Source organism: Primulina tabacum, chromosome 17 (genome assembly GCF_025594145.1).
Source record: "Primulina tabacum isolate GXHZ01 chromosome 17, ASM2559414v2, whole genome shotgun sequence".
Lineage (NCBI taxonomy): Eukaryota > Viridiplantae > Streptophyta > Magnoliopsida > Lamiales > Gesneriaceae > Primulina > Primulina tabacum.
Window position 1 is genome coordinate 3,704,973 of NC_134566.1, and position 18,165 is coordinate 3,723,137.

An 18,165-nucleotide genomic window follows, 5' to 3' on the forward strand; every position below is an offset into this window, starting at 1 on the left:
TCAATGCCACTGCTAGAAACAATGTGGCCCAAGAACGCCACCTTCTCTAACCAGAATTCGCACTTACTGAACTTTGCGAATAGTTTATGTTTCTGCAATGTCTGCAACACTGTGGTCAGATGCCTGCTGTGCTCCTCCCGACTCTTGGAGTAGACGAGAATGTCATCTATGAACACTATCACAAACTGGTCGAGGTACGGCTGAAATACGCGATTCATTAGATCCATGAAGATCGCTGGTGCATTCGTCAGACCGAACGGCATCACTAGGAACTCATAGTGGCCATAACGAGTCCTAAAAGCTGTCTTCGAGACATCAGCATCTCTCACCCTCAACTGGTGATAACCAGAACGCAGATCTATCTTGGAGAAAATCGAAGCTCCCTGCAACTGGTCAAACAGATCCTCAATCCTCGGCAGTGGGTATTTATTCTTCACTGTAGCCCTGTTCAACTCCCTGTAGTCAATGCAAAGCCTCATCGAGCCATCCTTCTTTTTCACAAATAAGACCGGCGCGCCCCATGGAGAAAAGCTCGGGCGAATGAACTCCTTGTCGAGAAGTTCCTGAATCTGCTTCTTAAGCTCTGCCATCTTTGTCGGTGCTAGTCGGTATGGCGCTTTGGATATCGGAGCCGTACCTGGCATAAGCTCAATGGAAAACTCCACCTCTCTCTCGGGTGGCATACCAGAGACGTCTTCGGGAAAAACGTCTAAGAAATCTCTGACAATCGGAACATCTGAGGCTGACTGGCTGGGTTCCTCGGGGACAGATAAAAAGGTCGCTAGAAATGCCCGACACCCTCTTGCATGAGTTTCCTAGCCTGAACATAAGGAATAATGCGCGGTAAAGGAAAGTACCTGTCCGGCTCAAATACGAACTGCTCCATTCCAGGCGGTCGGACAAGAACGGATCTCCGCTGGAAGTCTATCAACACTCTGTTCCTCAATAGCAAGTCCATCCCTAGGATGATGTCAAATTCCGGCATCGGTAGCACAATCAGATCCGCATAAACAAGATTACCGTGCAGCTCAAGGTCTATATCTCGGATAACATTGGTGGCTGCCATCTCCTCGCCTGACGGCAACACTACTGAAAAGGCTGTATCTAGCCCAATGGTCTGGATCTTGAGAAAGTTTGCAAAGACCTCCGAAATAAATGAGTGAGTGGCCCCTGAATCTATCAAGGCTTTGGTAGCGGAACCAGATATAAAAATTCTCCCTGAAAGAGCGGAGCTCTAAGTTGAATCCCACTACAAGATCTAAACTTATAGACATGCAAAGGTCAAGGTTCCTCTAGCTTAATTCCTCTGAAATAAATCTGAGTAGAGCATGCAATCCTATAACAGTTCTAAGTTCAAAAATCTAAATCCCGATTCCCAAAATGCTGAAATTCGAAGAATAACTTAAAGTTTAAAGGTACCTGTCAACAACATAGTCTCCGGGTTGGTTTCCGCGGCATGGAGAGCAAAAACTCTGCCTTGGGTAGGAAGATTCCTCTGAGGGCACTGCAGCAACATGTGGTCTGGACTGCCACACTTAAAACACTTTCCTGAGCCAGCCATACATGCTCCAGGATGGCGACGTGAGCACCTGGGACAAACTGGGTGCTCCTGAGTCCTCGGAGCTGGGCGTCCCCGCTGCTGCTGCTGCTGCTCCTGGCCTCGGTTCCTGGGCGGTCCATGAAAAGGCCTCTTATTCTGCTGCTGATGCTGATGAGGAGGAGGGCGGTGCGGTGCTTGGATTGGGCGCTTGCCCTGGCAATCCCTCTCGATATCCCGCAGATCCTGCTCTGCGGCTAAGGCCTTGGAAACGGCAATCTCATAAGTAGCAGGGTCAGATACCCTAACATCCCGGCGCAAGATCGGCCGTAAACCCACCAGGAAGTGCATCAGCTTGGCTCTGGCATCATTCGCGATCAGGGGCACAAAGTGACAGCCCCTCTCGAACTTACGGATGAACTCCGTAACCGTCATATCCCCCTGTCTCAGGCTCATGAACTCGGTGGTCAGCCTGGTGCGAACCTCCTCAGCAAAATACTTGGAGTAGAAAACCTCCGTAAAGCGGGTCCAAGAAAGTGTAGCCAAGGTCAGGGCTACCGAAGCTCCTTCCCACCATAAGCGGGCGTCTCCAGTGAACAGGTAGGTGGCACACCGGACTCGGTCTGCGTCTCCCAGCTCCATGAACTCGAAGATAACCTCGAGGGATTTGATCCATCCCTCAGCAACCATGGGGTCAGATGTCCCAGAGAATTCCTTCGGGCGCATCTTCATGAATCGCTCATAAACAGCCTCGGGCCCTGTCGGCCTGGCTGCGGCTGCGGCTGCGGCTACGGCTGCGGCATTGCCCCCCGCAAACTGTGCGAAGAACTGTGCCATCCCAGCTAACATCTGGGCACTCATGTCCGGTGGTGGCGGTGGAGGAGGTGGTAGGTCTTCCTCCGGTCTACGTTCCTCCCTGTCCTCTCGGCGAGGCTCCTCCTCTCTGTTGCGCTCTAAAATACGTCTAGGGGGCATACTGTTCCAACATAACCCATACGTAACTAACATGCATAATTCCATATTTTATTTTAAATGAACACTGAAGTACTGAAAATCTGGAAGCATGCTGACAAAATAATTCATGCTTTAACTGAAATGCTGAACAAAATGCTGAACTGAAAAACTTACAGACCGAAGACGTGGCTTCGTGAGCTTCTCGCGGTCAGTAGTAGTGAAACCCTATACAGAACCACCGCTCTGATACCAACTGTAACGCCCCAGATTTGACGACTGTCCTCACTGTACCAAGACGAGTCTTTCCAGCGTGCTTATGTCCTCACTCACACGCACCCTGGGAAACTTCCCAGGAGGTCACCCATCCCAAAATTGCCCCAAGTCAAGCACGCTTAACTTTGGAGTTCTTATGTGATGAGCTACCGAAAAGAAGATGCACTTTCGTGATATGAGTAGTACAAATCAAATCTTTTAAGCCCTCTTCAACTGTACAGTCCATTACATTGAACAGTCTCGGAATCCCTCTCATTCCCGTGTGGGTCGGTTCATTCATGTTCCCTCCACCTAGAAGCCTGCCAGGAGCCGCTCATTGTCCGTGCAACTGATGGCACCGGCGATCACCCCCCGCCCTCTTCGGCCCCGGGCCTCACATGCCCACCAGCTTCCGCTTGGTTCGTCCCCGAACCACACCGTACTAAGAGAGGTCGGCTCTGATACCAACTGTAAAGGGGCCTAAAACTCCTTTCTTGAAATTTGCGGAAAAATTAAAATTTTTCTTTTTAAAAGAACTTAAATGGCCTCATTCATAAAATCACTGGGGAATCAAGTTCAATGTTTAAAATAATAGCAGCGGAAGAAAATAAAGTTTTGCCAACAATAACAATTTAAAAATTATCCAACGACTGATAAAAATTGTTTGCGGAATAAAATAACAACTGCTGCACTGAGGTCCTCGGGTGCCACTACTGCCGACCCAAGCTGGCTCACTGGTCCCCGCCCTCGGCCCTGGCCTCATCAGTACCTACAACAATCAAGTCTAGTGAGCCTAAAGACTCAGCATGCATAAATCGCATCTAACGAGTAAAAATCTGAATTTAAAATATGCATGAGTTAACATATCCTGTCCTGAGGCATACTGAAAAATAATTTGTACTGAGCAATTAAAATACGTGCATAAATGAACTGATAATCACAGTAAAAATGTTTGCTCCTTGGAGCCTGTACTGAAATAACTGATAAAATTTTCTGTTGAGATTATGTTTTACGCCTGTGGCCACTGCACTAAGCTGAACTGATCGGTAACTGGCTACCGGGGAGGCTGAAACTGAACTGAGCTGGCCGGTCACTGGCGACCGGGTGGTACCATACTGAACTGATCGGTCACTGGCGACCGTATAAAATAACACTCACACATAGTGAATGAACCACAAGCCATATTGCATAAATCTCAAAAATAATCATTTTCTATTTAATGCACGTAAAATAATTAACTGGCATAATGAAAATGTCCCGTAATTTTACCAACTGGATTGGATTGGATCGTCCCCAGGCTCGCTGCAACCTAACTGTGCTATGAAAAATATGCAATAGCTTAAACATGACCAACTACGCAATTTAGTTCAAAAGATGCGACTATGACGCCTAATGACTTCGCATTTAATCATGACTCCGAGCCAACCTGAACCGACACCGAACCGACGTATAGTCATGATTAAAATACGCTGAAAAATCATAAAATAATGCTCCTAAAATGATAGGGTCGAAATCTAGGTGGAATGGAGGCCAAAACACGAAACGCTCTTTCGAGAGTCAATTTGGCACATCGCACCGTAAATTCTCGTACGACCTCAAAAATGATCCGAATCACAAACGGTCAAAAACATGACCTTCCCAACTCAATGAGACACTGTCCAGTCCAAGACCATGGGCTAAAAGCCAACCAAGAACTCAAACGAGCCTTCTAAACGACACAGCAACTTGCTGTAATTTCCAGCAGCTGCGCAACTACAAGACTTGCGTTGGTTTCGAGACTATCGGCCATTAGGGGCGTGAACCACCGACCAGAGACTCTTACCAACATCCCAAGGAATGATTTGAACCATGGCTAAGGGCCTTAGGCCAGCCACAATCCGCATCACACCAAAACTCAACCGAAGGGTCCAACCGAGAGCAACGTGCAGGCGTGTGTAGTGTTTATGCTATGGTCGATGTCTCGTGTCATTCCAATGGCCATTTGATTGACCATGGCACAATCTAGACATCTAGGAGCATGATATGAACCGTGGATAAGGGCCATAGGCCAACCAAGATCCACACCAAGCAAACACAAACCGAAACCATATGCTGAACAATGGAAGAAGCCGAATGGGGAAAGGGGCTGTTCTTGTTGATTATTTAAAAACCGATGAGCCATGGACCAAGCCACCAAAAAGGCAACTTAGTCACGTCTTAGACATGCTAGGGGAGTGATCCAACCATGGCTAAGAGCCCTTAGGGCAGCCAAGATCAGATCCAACCCCTTGAAACAAAAACTGAAATTTCGAAACACAAATCTGCGCCTATGGGAACTTGCTGTCATTCTGAATTTCCATCAAGCATGGGGCTGGTTTGAATGGACCAAAATGGTCCTAATGCATCCTATTACGTGTCTAGGAGTCACCTTGGGAGCCTGGAGTCGAACCAATCACCTGAAACTCACAAACCAAGAAAAACGTGAAGCTTGCCAAGGAAAAACGAAAATTCTGCATGTGTTGTTCCAAAATGTTTTGACATGTATCTCGGTTTTTGCTTGAATAAACATGATCATGTACTGAAAAATAAATGATTATATGACTTGATTGAGGTTTGAAAGAAATCTAGACATGCCTGGTTTTGTTTCGAAAGAAAACGAACGAAACGACGACGACGCGGCACGGAGGAGATGGAGCGCTTCTTGTCTACCTTTCTTGCTCTCGATTTTTCTTGCCTTCCCTCTAGCTAAGACTCACGATTTTTCTACTGAAAATGAGTGTGAATTCACTCTGAATTTTCGAAAAGAAGAGGGGGGGAAAAATGGTTAGGAGGGTGAGGGAAGTGGGTGCAAGATATAAGGAAGGTCCAAGACCAAGTCTTCCCATTTTTGAATTTTGAATTATGGTTTGATATCAAATGAGTTGGTGGATGCTTCTAGGAGGTAGTGGCCGATTTTTGCTTATTTTCTAGTCTAGGATATGTCCATTTATTTAATTAAATTGTGCTCCCAAAAATCCTAGAATTATCCTACTAATTACATGCAAAGAATTGGTCAAAGTTGATGAGTTGGAATGAATTGCTTAATAAATCTAAGGGGCCGAAATCATGCTAATAAAATGAGTGGAAAGTGTTGGTTATCTAGTCAACTAATAATCCTTGAAAGCCTTACTAATCCTTTAAATAATTTAGTGAGCTAACCCCTTAATTTAATAACTTAAATGAGTTCATTTCTTAATCACCTCAAATAATTAAATTAAATCCTCAAACCTCCATTACTAACTTAAATGAACTTACTTGCTAGCTAACTTAACTTCTGGAAATATTTCTCGAATCTTAAATTCTACCTCAAAACTCCGACTCCAGTCCGGGCTCACTGAAATAACTGAAATGCTAAAAATCAAACTACTGAACTGAAATAATGAATAATTAACTTCAAATAAATGGATTTAAAATAATTATGCAATGAAGTCAATTAAATTTAAAAATCTAGAATTATGCATGGCTTATACGCCTACTGATTTACGGGTTCTACAGACATTCTTAAGTATTTGAGAAAAACTAAGAATTTGTTCTTTGTCTACAGGAGTTGAGAATTAAAATTATATGGTTTTAATTATTATAACTTCCAATCAGATGTGTATGATTCGAAATCAACATCTGGATTTGTATTCAAGCTCAATGATGGTTATGTCTCTTGGAAGAGTTTCAAGCAAGAAACCGCATCAGATTCAACAAGTGAGATCGAATACATAGCTACATCGACTGTAGTAAAGGAGGGGGTTCGGATGAGAGATTTCATTCAAGAGTTGGGTGTCAATCCTCAAACATTTTATGCAGTCCCGGTCTACTATGACAACACCGATGCCGTTGCACAAACAAAGGAACCGAGGTCTCATTATCAACCCAAACAAATATTGAGGAAGTTCCACATAACCAAGAAATTGTAGGAAGATGAGACATATCAGTAGAGAGTCGCTTCTGCAGATAAATATTTTTGATCCACTGATGATGCCCCTGCCAGGACCATTGTTTGAGAAGCATCGTGAAGCAATATGTCTAAGATATGTGTGTAGTTGTCTATTGGGCAAGGGAACGATCATTAGAGTAGATGCCCATCTAGCCAACTTGTGGCTTGAAATTTATTGACTGTGATGTAAAAACGATCTTTATTTTAATAATATTTTATGATTTATTCAATTATGACATTTACTTTATCTGTCTACTCATGTAAACAGCATATATAACTTCTTGAATATATAATAGGTACCATGAAGTCTGCCTCTCAACGTAAGACCATTACACTCATTAGGAAATGTACCATATATTCTAAACAAGTTCTTAGTCGAATCAGCAACCCAAAATAAGGATAAATATCACTTGAGATTGATACTAGCATCTCTGATGTAAACATCATGTTTCATTGGTATGGGCATGAAGATGTCCATTCATACAAGTAGGTGATCATTTGATGATTTAATTAACAAACCTCCCTTAAAATGTATGTGGTTATTACTTGTCGAGTGGAATAGTCCACGGTTATAGTTTTATACCATTATTCCTTAGACCTGGGCCAATGTAGAGTCTCTACGTACTAGCATGCACTTTGATCCGTTTACCGAATCTATTGAGGGTCATAAGGTAGCGAGGTTGGGTGTAGTTTAGAAATACGTAGGAGCAAATGCATTGTAGTCGAGGATTCACGTTTGCCTACGAGTGAAGATATCCTATTTGTTCTGATGAGTTAATAGTGCAAGTGTCTCTGACCAGAGCAAGAAATGTGTTTTAGGGAAATGTGTTTTCCCGGTGGCACATACAATGTAACTATTAATACTCAAAGATACATCCAATCATTATCGAATTCATATGCAACCCTCGATATAGTAATAGTTGAAGATTCGAATGAGATATATGAGTTGAAAGGACCTTACTATACGCTAACCATAGGTTAATGTTCTTGTAGGCACTATTAATGATACCTAAGGATCATGGGGCGATGATACTAGACGCCCTTACCATGATCTGATAGGTGCAATCAGAAATTAGTTCTGACATTCTTGATCAAGGTATGAATGAAAAGAATGTGGCTTATTAGGTTAAGCCCGAATAAGAGTAAATGTTATTTTGAATCACATGGAGATGTGAACCCACGGCTAGTTATGTCCTTGAACCATTGATGGTCACACATGTATCAGATTATGTATTCTCGTTTAGAAAATCAAAGTTCAAGGAGTTGAATTTGACGAGTAAAGTTTAATGGAGATAAAACATAATGCTTATAAACTAGTTTATAAGTTGATTCTATAAGATTGAAGAAATAGAAGTTAGCTTAATTGCTAATTGAAGAATGAGAGTGTAACGTCCTGTTTTAGCGAAAAAGTTCACAAAACTGGCAGCTGTCAATTATGGAGAACGAAAATTTCGAATTTTCATTATATGAACAATATTTGTATTATTTGTACATCGCCACTATAGAATCGTCGATCGGGGTTATAAGAGTTCACAATTGTTTATTTAGTAAATTTGAAATTTACTAATTAAATAATAGTACTAGTAGTAGTGATTACTAATATGCAGAAATTCTCATAAAATATTATAAAGGGGACTAGAAATGATAGACTAATAAGTTATTTAAAGAAAATTATTTAATTTTAATTAATATGATTGTACATATAATAAATGTACATTTGTAAGTGTATCCATAATATAATAATAATATAAAAATTTTAATCAAGTAAAATTGATAGTCTTAATAATACTAGGATTATGAATCCTAGTAACATAAAACTAGTATATTTTCAATAAATATATTATCTAAGGTTGATAACACATAATACTCAACATAATGTTAAAAAAACAACACAAAATTCCTCCTTCCCTTTCCAACATGTTTCGACCATCTCAAGTTTTGAAAAAAAAATTTAGCTGAGATTTCTTGCTTGCTTCGCCGCTATGGCCTCCGTATCAATTCCCGATTTATGAAATTCAGGTGTCCTAGTCTCAACGCAAAAATTGTTTTTTATTTGTAATGCAATCCAAACAAGGAGCATAGTCTCCGATCATTGACTAAATTTGACGATCAAATGAAGGATATCCGTTCGAAGGGATATAAAACAATGGCCAAATTCGCTAATCACGGACTGATTTAGTGTCAAGCGTTATTTACGCGTGGGTAACAATACTGAACTTCCTATGGATATTTAAATATGTAAGACGTCTAAGAAAAGTTTAGAGAATTGAAATTAAAAATTTTAAACTTCCTTCTGTCTTGGGTGTGAGAAAACGATAGTACAAAAAAAATGCTATTACTTTTACAAAACTGCTCGTTTTATAATCATTTTGGTTTATTATTGGAATAATACATGAAGTCGAGAACACTGAAATCGTGTCAGCAAATCCATTCATTAATGTTAACTAAACTAGTTGACATGAATTATTTTTCTTTAAGTTCGAAGTTCATAGGTGCATACACAAGCTGTAGGGATATGGGTTCATCCATATTACTCTCCAAGAATCTCCAAACCCAAATATTTTTCTTTTAACTAGATGATTTTGACGTTAAATTTTTCTGGTTTCACGAAGAAGACATTGGGTACCTCTCTTCATTGACAAAATCAAGAAATCTCAACATTTCTCATAATTAACACACTTTGTCAGCTGTATTGAAGTGTTCTGTCGATTTTCTGGACCTAAGTTGGGTAACAAGTAGATGAAATGATTTGCAGAACGGGTTTTGAAATGTATGTGCTCGTCTACAATGCTTTGATGGACATGTATCAGAAGTGCGGGAACATGTGTTGAACACAGAAACTATTTTATGAAATGACTGAAAACGATGCAGTGTCTGTTAGAGTAGGTGTCCAGCAAGCCAACTTGTGGCTCGGGCTTTTATTGACTCTAATGTAAAAAAATATTTTTTTAATAATATTTTACGATTTTATTCAATTATGACATTACAATTTATCTGTATATTAATGCAAGCTGCAAATATAAAGTCCTTGAATATACAATAGGTACCATGAGGTCTGGCTCTCAACGTAAGATTATGAAACTCATTAGGAAGTGTACTATATATTCTAAACAGGTTCCTTGTCAAATCAACCGCCTAAAACAAGTATAAAGTTCGCTCGAGCTTGAGACTACCATATGTGATGTAAACGCCATGCTTCATTGGCAAGGGCATGGAGATGTCAATTCATATATATGGGTGATCATATGATGATGCACCGAACAACCCTCTTTTGGAATTTTCAAGTGGTTCTCATTTATCGAGTGAAATAGTCTGCGGTTATGGTTGTACATTATTAGTCCTTTGACCCGGTACAATGTAGAGTCTCTACGTACTAGTATGCACTTTGATCCATTTACCGACTCCGTTGAGGGTCATTCGGTGGCGAAGTTGGGTGTAGTTTCGAAATATGTAGGAGCAAATAAATTGTAGTCGAGGATTCACCGTTTTGGAATGTGCTTTAGTGAAAGGTGTTTTCCTAGTTGCACATACCATGCCACTAGTAGTACTCAAAGATAAATCGCATTGTTATCAAATTCATATGCGACTTTTGATATACCAATGGCATGTAGATTCAATCGCGATATATGTGTTGAAGGGACCGTACTGTACGTTAATCTTGACTTAAGGTTCTTGCAGGCACTATCAGTGATACCTATGGGATCATGGGACGATGCTACTAGACACTCTTACCATGATTCGATGGGTGCAATCAGAAATGAGTTCTGACATTATTGATCAAGGAGTTGATGAAAAGAATGGGGTTAACTAGGGTAAGCCCGAATAAGAATAAATGTTATTTTGAATCAAATGGAGATGTGAACTCATGGCTAGCTGTCTGCCGAACTATTTAGGGTCGCACAAGTATCGGACTCTTTGCTCGCGTTGAGAAAGTCAAAATTCAAGGGGTTGAATTTGGCGACTTATAGTTTGATGGAGATCAACCTTGATGCTTATAAAGGATTTTATAAGCTGATTTTATATAATAAAAGAAATGTTATTTAGTTTAATTGCTAACTAAGGAAGGAGAGTTAAACTGCCTATTTTGGTGAAGAAGTTCACTAAACAGGCAGCTGCCTAATACGGTAAGTGAAAATTTTGATTTTTGAAATTTTTGTTTTTCATTATATGAACAAGACTTGTATCCTTGATAAATCGGCGTTCTCGGATCGTCGATCGGTGTTATAATGAGTTCGGAATCATTTATTTAGTGAATTAAGAATTTACTAATTAAATTGTAGTACTAGTAGTGGTGACTACTAACATGTACAAATTCCAATAAATGTTCTAGAGGAGTCTAGAATTAAATATACTTGTACAATGTCTCATGGCAAAATAATCACTAGAAAACTTGTAAATCATTTACAAACACCAATGTTACTGACATGTATAAAAACTATATTCATTGACAACCCAAGGAAATAAAGTTCATCTAAAATAACCCAATAAACTCACATATGCAAATATTGTGTTGCATAAAACGGAATCCGCCAAGAACTCTTCAACCAACACTCCACGCAAGTTGTTCTTCGAGTATCTTCAACACGGATCAACAACACATCAAAGTAATCAACCGATCACAAAAAACGTTCTGATCAAATGTGTTCAGCTCTATGTATTTTCTTTTCTCTACAAAAGCCACATCGCGGCAGCCCAAGTTCTCTTTATTTATACCCTTTACTTGACCTAGAGTTTATTCCATAAAAGAATCTTACAATATATTGAAAAAAGAGTTCCATTAGGAACAAACTCTTTTAATCAAAGATATGATATCTAGGGATAAATAACAAATTAAAAACAAATCATATAATATCTAGAGATAAAATAAATAAAATTTCAAAGTCTAGAAAGGTAAAACTCTAAATTGATATTATTAATATAGTAAAATAATTAAAGAATAATATATTCCTTTCAATTTCCTTCTTTTTGTCTTTCTGAACAAAACATCCAAAAGCCATGATCTTCATTATCTCTGCATTCAGTTAAGCTCCCCCTGAATTAGACTTTATCTGTAACGTACCGTACTTTTACCATTCAAAATTTGCGGAAAAATTTAAAATTTTCTTAAACATAAAATAACCTTCAAAGTTTGCCATAAAATATCTCAACCAAGTCCCCCATAAGAAATGGTTGTTCAAAATAACCACAATAAAATTTGCTCACAAAAGTTTTGCTCAAAGTATTTCCATCAAAATATGAAATCAGAGTAATTTAACTTTTGCATAAAACTTAAACATGGCGGTCCTCGGGTTTAGCCTCCCGCTCAGTCCAAGCCTGCTCCTTGGTCCCCACCCCTCGTCTCAACATGATCATCCTCACCTGCATCGATCAAGTCTAGTGAGTCTAAAGACTCAACACGTATAAACTGGAAGTAACGAATAATACGTAATAAAACCACATGCAACTTGAAAATATGACGTACATACTTGAAACTTGAACTTGTCATAAACTTGAACATACGTACATACATACTTAGACGTGTCAGCAACATAAATTTTTCTTAAACATGCTGCATACTTGAACATACTTGAACATACATACTTCATCATTTTTCGTAGAGGATGTTTCAAAGCAAGTGACCCATAACATAATAAATGCCTGATCAGACAAACCACAGTACTGGGCTGACAGGGACGTATCCACTGCCACATACATGAGATCCCCGTTCATAATTTAACGGGCTGGTTGGTCCCCGTTCATAATTTAACGCTTCCCAACCACGATCTAACTCGTTCATAATTTAACGGGCGGATTGGACCCCGTTCATAATTTAACGCTTTCCAATCCTAAACATAAATTTGGTCACAAGACATTTAGCATACCTCAAAAACTTAAAATATTTTCTTGCACGTCAACATACTTACTTGGCGTTGAGGGATTCGTTGGACTTCGATCGGGGCCGTCGCTGCTGTACATACTAACATGAAACTGCATACTTAACTTACATAGCTTAGACGCATCAATCATACTTACTTACAAGTTCATTCAATTCCTTAGGACGTTCTAAAATTCCCATGACTCGACCTCGTAAATCATTGTACTAAACCATGACGTCAAACCTCAAAGCATACTATAAGATTTTCCCCAAAATATGAAGGACACGGACCCCGTGCCCAGGTCCGGCCCCCGGTCCGTGTAGGCTCGGTAAAATGTGTGAGAAGGAAAAGGGGAGGCACGGACCCCGTGCTAAGGTCCGGGTAAGGGTCCGTGTACTCATTGTAATGGCGGACCAAGGGAAAAACAAAGACACGGACCCCGTGCCAGGGTCCGTGCTCGGGTCCGTGTGCCTGCGGGACAAGCGAAGTTACGAAAATTCTGCACATGTTTTGTTTAACGCTCTCGACTCGATTGTACGGACCATGAATCAACACCACGAGACCATCTTAGGCTACTATATTGTTGACTCAAGCCTATACGATTGTCCCATCACACCCACATATCCCAAATAGCTCATCAAACTCATAAACGAAGCCTTTGACAGAAAAATGATTTACACGGCTACTCGTTCTCCCAAGGACCCAACGACATGAAACGACACATCAATAGCCATCCCAACAACACGCTAAACATACCTAGATGCAGCAACGATCACCCATCGATCTCCAACGAAGCTTGCAACAAATAAACTTCAAGAACACGTCAATACATAGTTTTCTGAAAAACGCAGTTTGAGCAGTCCCACGAAAAACGCCATAACTCACTCAATTTTTATCCAAATATTTGCAATTTACTGTCAAACCGAAGGTATCAAAAAGTTCTACAATTTTCACGTTGAAAGTTTTCTCAGATTCACGACCTAAAAGTCGCAGTATTTAAAAAGACAACAAAAACGAGTTTCAGATCTAAAATTGTTTCAAAACTAATCCAAATCGTTTTATGCTCAAACGACGAACGTCACACATATATTTTTACGCATAAAACAATGCAACACATAATATGACATGATCGATGCAGAAAGAACAGATTATACGTGCCTTTGATGATAAACGTTACTGAAACGACGATACCGAAGCGGAGATGGTGTGAGGATTGATTGTTAGAGTAGGTGCCTGTCGAGCCAAGTGTTGGCCGAGTGTTCACAATGAAACTCTATGTATAAGCAATCTTTATTTTAATAATATTTGAAATTATTGTTTTGGCAAATCTTTATCTGTATACCCATGCTAGTTGCATAGATAAAGCCCTTGAATATACAAATAGTAGAAAGAATATGAGATGCTCATATGATGAGTATCATTAAACTCATATTTTGAATACTGTATATTCTAAACAGTTCATAGTCGATTCAGCCGCCGCTAAGAAGGATATAGGCCGCTAGAGTTCGAGACTAGTATCTGCGATGTGAGTACCATGTTTCATTGGTAGGGGACATTGTGATGTCCGAGCATGCAGATAAGTGCTCCTGGTAGAGTGCACTGAAAATCCCTCCATAAAGGACTTTTCAAGTGGTTCTCACTTATCGAGTGGAAAAGTCCTAGTTTATGGTTGTACACCATTAGTCCTTATGACCCGGGACAACATTGAGACTCTATGTGCTAGCATTACACTTTGACTTGTTTACAGACTCTCAAGGGGTCATCAGGTGGCAAGGTTGGGTGTTTTGTCGAAACATATAGGAGTCGATGCATTGTAGTCGGGGATTCACCGCTTACCTTCGGGTATGGATATCCTATGTGTATGTAGTATGAAATCTCTGATCAGAGTATGGTGGTAATTATGAAAGGGGTTTCATAGATTACACCATCGATGCAACTACAACATGACACATAGTATCGATTCATTGACAACTCTCGATATACCAATGGTTGTCGAATCGGTCGGGATATATGAGTTGAAGGGACCGTACTGTACGCTAACCATAATTGAATGCTTCTTGCAGGCACTATCATTTGATACCTAGGGAATCATGTAAGCGATGCTGCTAGGCGTTTAACATGATTGGTTGGGTACTATCAGACTTGAGTTATGACGTTCTTATTATCAAGGAGTTGATAAGTAAGAATGGAGCAATTGGGGTATGCTCGTATAAGGACATGTTTAGTCCGAATCACATGGAGATGCAAACCCACGGCTAGTTGTATCAATGAACCATTGAGGGCCACACAAGTGCTAGCTTTCTAGATCCCGTTGAGAAGCAAAATATTTCAATGTGTTGAACGGCTTATAAAGGAGTTTATAAGCGTAAAGAAAAATAGAAGTATGACTTCTATGAGAGAAATGTGACTTTTAATTTATGAATGTGTTCCTAAATTAAAAGTTGGCCAAATGAGTAATGTATTTGAAAATTATGATTTTCATATACATTATTATGGACTAAATTAAATTAATTCAAGTGTTGAATTTATTAAACACTAGTGGACCTAGTAGAGTCCAAATAATTAAATTAATTCAAGTGTTGGATTAATTAAACACCCATGGGTCTTGTAGAGCCCAATTATAAATAATTATTAAACTAGTGGCCTTGAGTAAAATCAAGTTAAAGTTTAAATGAGCTTAAATGTGTTTGAGACATTTAAATAAAAGTTCATGGGCCTTGTAATTGTTACAAGACCAAATAGAATGTGCATGGGGAGGTGAAGAGTTGGGAAACAACTTTTTCAATGTTTAAGGCATGACATGCTTTTGGGACACCACAACACCTTTTTCACCAACCAAGAAAAGTCTCCCCTTCACTCCACACACCATATGGCCGAAATTTCTATCATCTTTCTCTCCAATTTTTGTTCTTGAATGGTTGAGGAAACAATACACTTCTCAAAGAAAAATGCTCTAATTTTTCTAGTGCAAAATTAGAGTAGTTCTAGCTAGTTGGTGGTGGGATCAAAGGGAAGCTTGAAGATTGTCTTGCCATTCAAGAGCTAAGGTGTTTACACCATAGTTGGAGCCATCATCAATCTTTTAAGATTGATAGGTACATTTCTATAAACACCCTATGTATGATATTTTGGTGTTTTTGTATATGCTACATGCTAGTACTAGTGGTGCTCGAATTTTCTTGTAAAAATCGAAAATTTTGAGCTTCCGTTGCGCATTCGGGCACCCTAAAATCGATCCCTTTCAAGTGGTATCAGAGCTAAGGATACTATTTTGTGTAGCATATACGTAATATTATATTGAGGTCAATTTCTAACCGCATGAGACAAATTTTTGCATCAAATTGTGGCCGGTTTTGGGGACGACTTTGGGCTACAAGTTGCTGCCCATTTCGGGCAGCAAGGGCAGCCCCTTGCCCGAACAGCCCCTATGTTTCAATTAAAAAAAAAATTTTTTTTGCATGTTGGCCGGAATCCGGCGACGGAGCTCCGGCGACGGCGATGACGACTAAGATTTTCAAAAGGTGTTTTGAAATATCAAAGTGTCATGGGCCTTGAGTTGTTGGGCCATTGGATGACTAACATATTTGTGAAATTTAAATGGGCAAAAATGTTTTTGGTGAAAAATGATTTTTTAGGCTCTTAAGTTTAAATTTACAAAAGTTGCAAATATTTTCTCATAAAATAAATAATTGAAGTTGGACTTTAATTATTTATAGAAAATTGTGATTTACAAGAAATTCAGTTATAAATAAATTAATTGGAAAATAGACAAAGGTGTTTGCATACTTTGTTAATTTAGTTTATAATCGTGGCGGTTAGTGATTGGATCAAGATATATAATATTGGATCAATTAATTATTGTGATAATTAATTGATGGTGTATGATATATGATATTATGCATGAAGGATGATCAAAAGCCCAAGCCCAACTTGCTAGGTGTATGCTAGGATATTTTGTGTTGAATGATTGTAATAATTATCAATTTATAAAGTGGGCTTGGTTTATGGCCCGTTCCCACCCCCACGAGATGTATCCCTATTTGCCATGGATATTTATTTGTAAATATTAGTATAGTGGAAGATCAAGAGTGGAAGATGGTGGCCTTGATGATTATGAATATCGAAGACATGTAAATATTGGAAGCATATATAATAGTTGCATTTGCATCCCATGCATATCCCTAGGATTGGACCTAGGCCCGTGCTTAGCTCACACGGGTCATTAGTATTGGGGCGATTGATCATCCTTGTTTTGTTTACTGTTTATAATATATGCATGATATGTTATAAATAATGAGTATGTGCGTTATTATTATGATAATAACAAAGTTGCATGAATCCGACAAACGTACGATCAAACATGGCGAGCTTTTAAATAAAATTAATGATGAGACCTTTCAAAATTAAAAACCCTAATTTTGAATAAGATTCAAAATTAATATCAAGCCCGAAAAGGGGAATTATAAATTTTTTTATGATTTCCATGTCTTCCATCGACAATGGGTGCATGATGAACGCTACCCGTACTCGGGGCTCGGCTCATATTATTGGGGGGGCCCTGGGTGCCGGAAAGCTGTGACATCCATTGACATGGTGATGTGAACTACGTGGAACTCCCATGATTTCGGCTCATATTATTAGGGGAACTCATGGCGATCGTCCATTAAGGTTCAACATCGATGGGTAAGGCTTGACACGTGAAGATGATCGACATCATATTATTGGGTCCTAATCAAACGTGAGACAAAAGTTTACGTAGAGGGTTGCATTGTGATGCAATTGGAAACTACCTTTTAGGAATTGTGATTGGCTTATATTATTCGGGATCATAATTCGCTAATTGAACCTTACGTACGTACCGAGGAAAGGAGTTTCCCGTTTTCACTAGAGGGTAGTGAAAGATGTCAAAACAGTGGGTGCAAATATTTATGAAGTAAAAGTCCAAACTTCATATCTTACTAAATATTTTAAAATAGTCATCAAAATTTATCTGTTTTTACTTTTCAGTACAAATTGACAATGTCTTCAATTTCGCAATCTGATATCTGCAATACTCGACAAACACATATTAACTGGACCTAATTACCTCACTTGGCTAAGAAACCTGAAAATTGTCTTGAATTCAGAAAGGGTAGCATATACACTGACTGAGTCGCCCCTGTTGAGGCTCCGACTGACTGCACTCCTGAGGAATTGAAGGCTTACAAGGAATAGTGTGACCATGACTTGATATCCAGGTCTTATATGCTGACTTCTATGAATGATGAGCTGCAGAGGCGTTTTGAGGATGCGAAGAGTGCTGCTGACATTCATTTGCATCTCAAGGAGCTCTTTGGTTAGCAAACACGGCCTCTTAGGCATGTTACCGTCAAGGAGCTGATCACTTTGCGCATGCGAGATGGGGCCTCGGTCCATGAGCATGGCCTGAAGTTGATTGGGTTCATGGACAAGCTCGTTGGCATGGATCTGATCTTGCCTTCGGAGTTGACCACCGACGTGTTGCTGTTATCATTGCCTAGCTCATTTGATCCTTTTGTGGTGAACTTCAACATGAACAAGATGGAGCCAACCCTTGAGGAGTTGGTGAATATGCTTGTTAAGTTTGAATCAACCATCAAGAA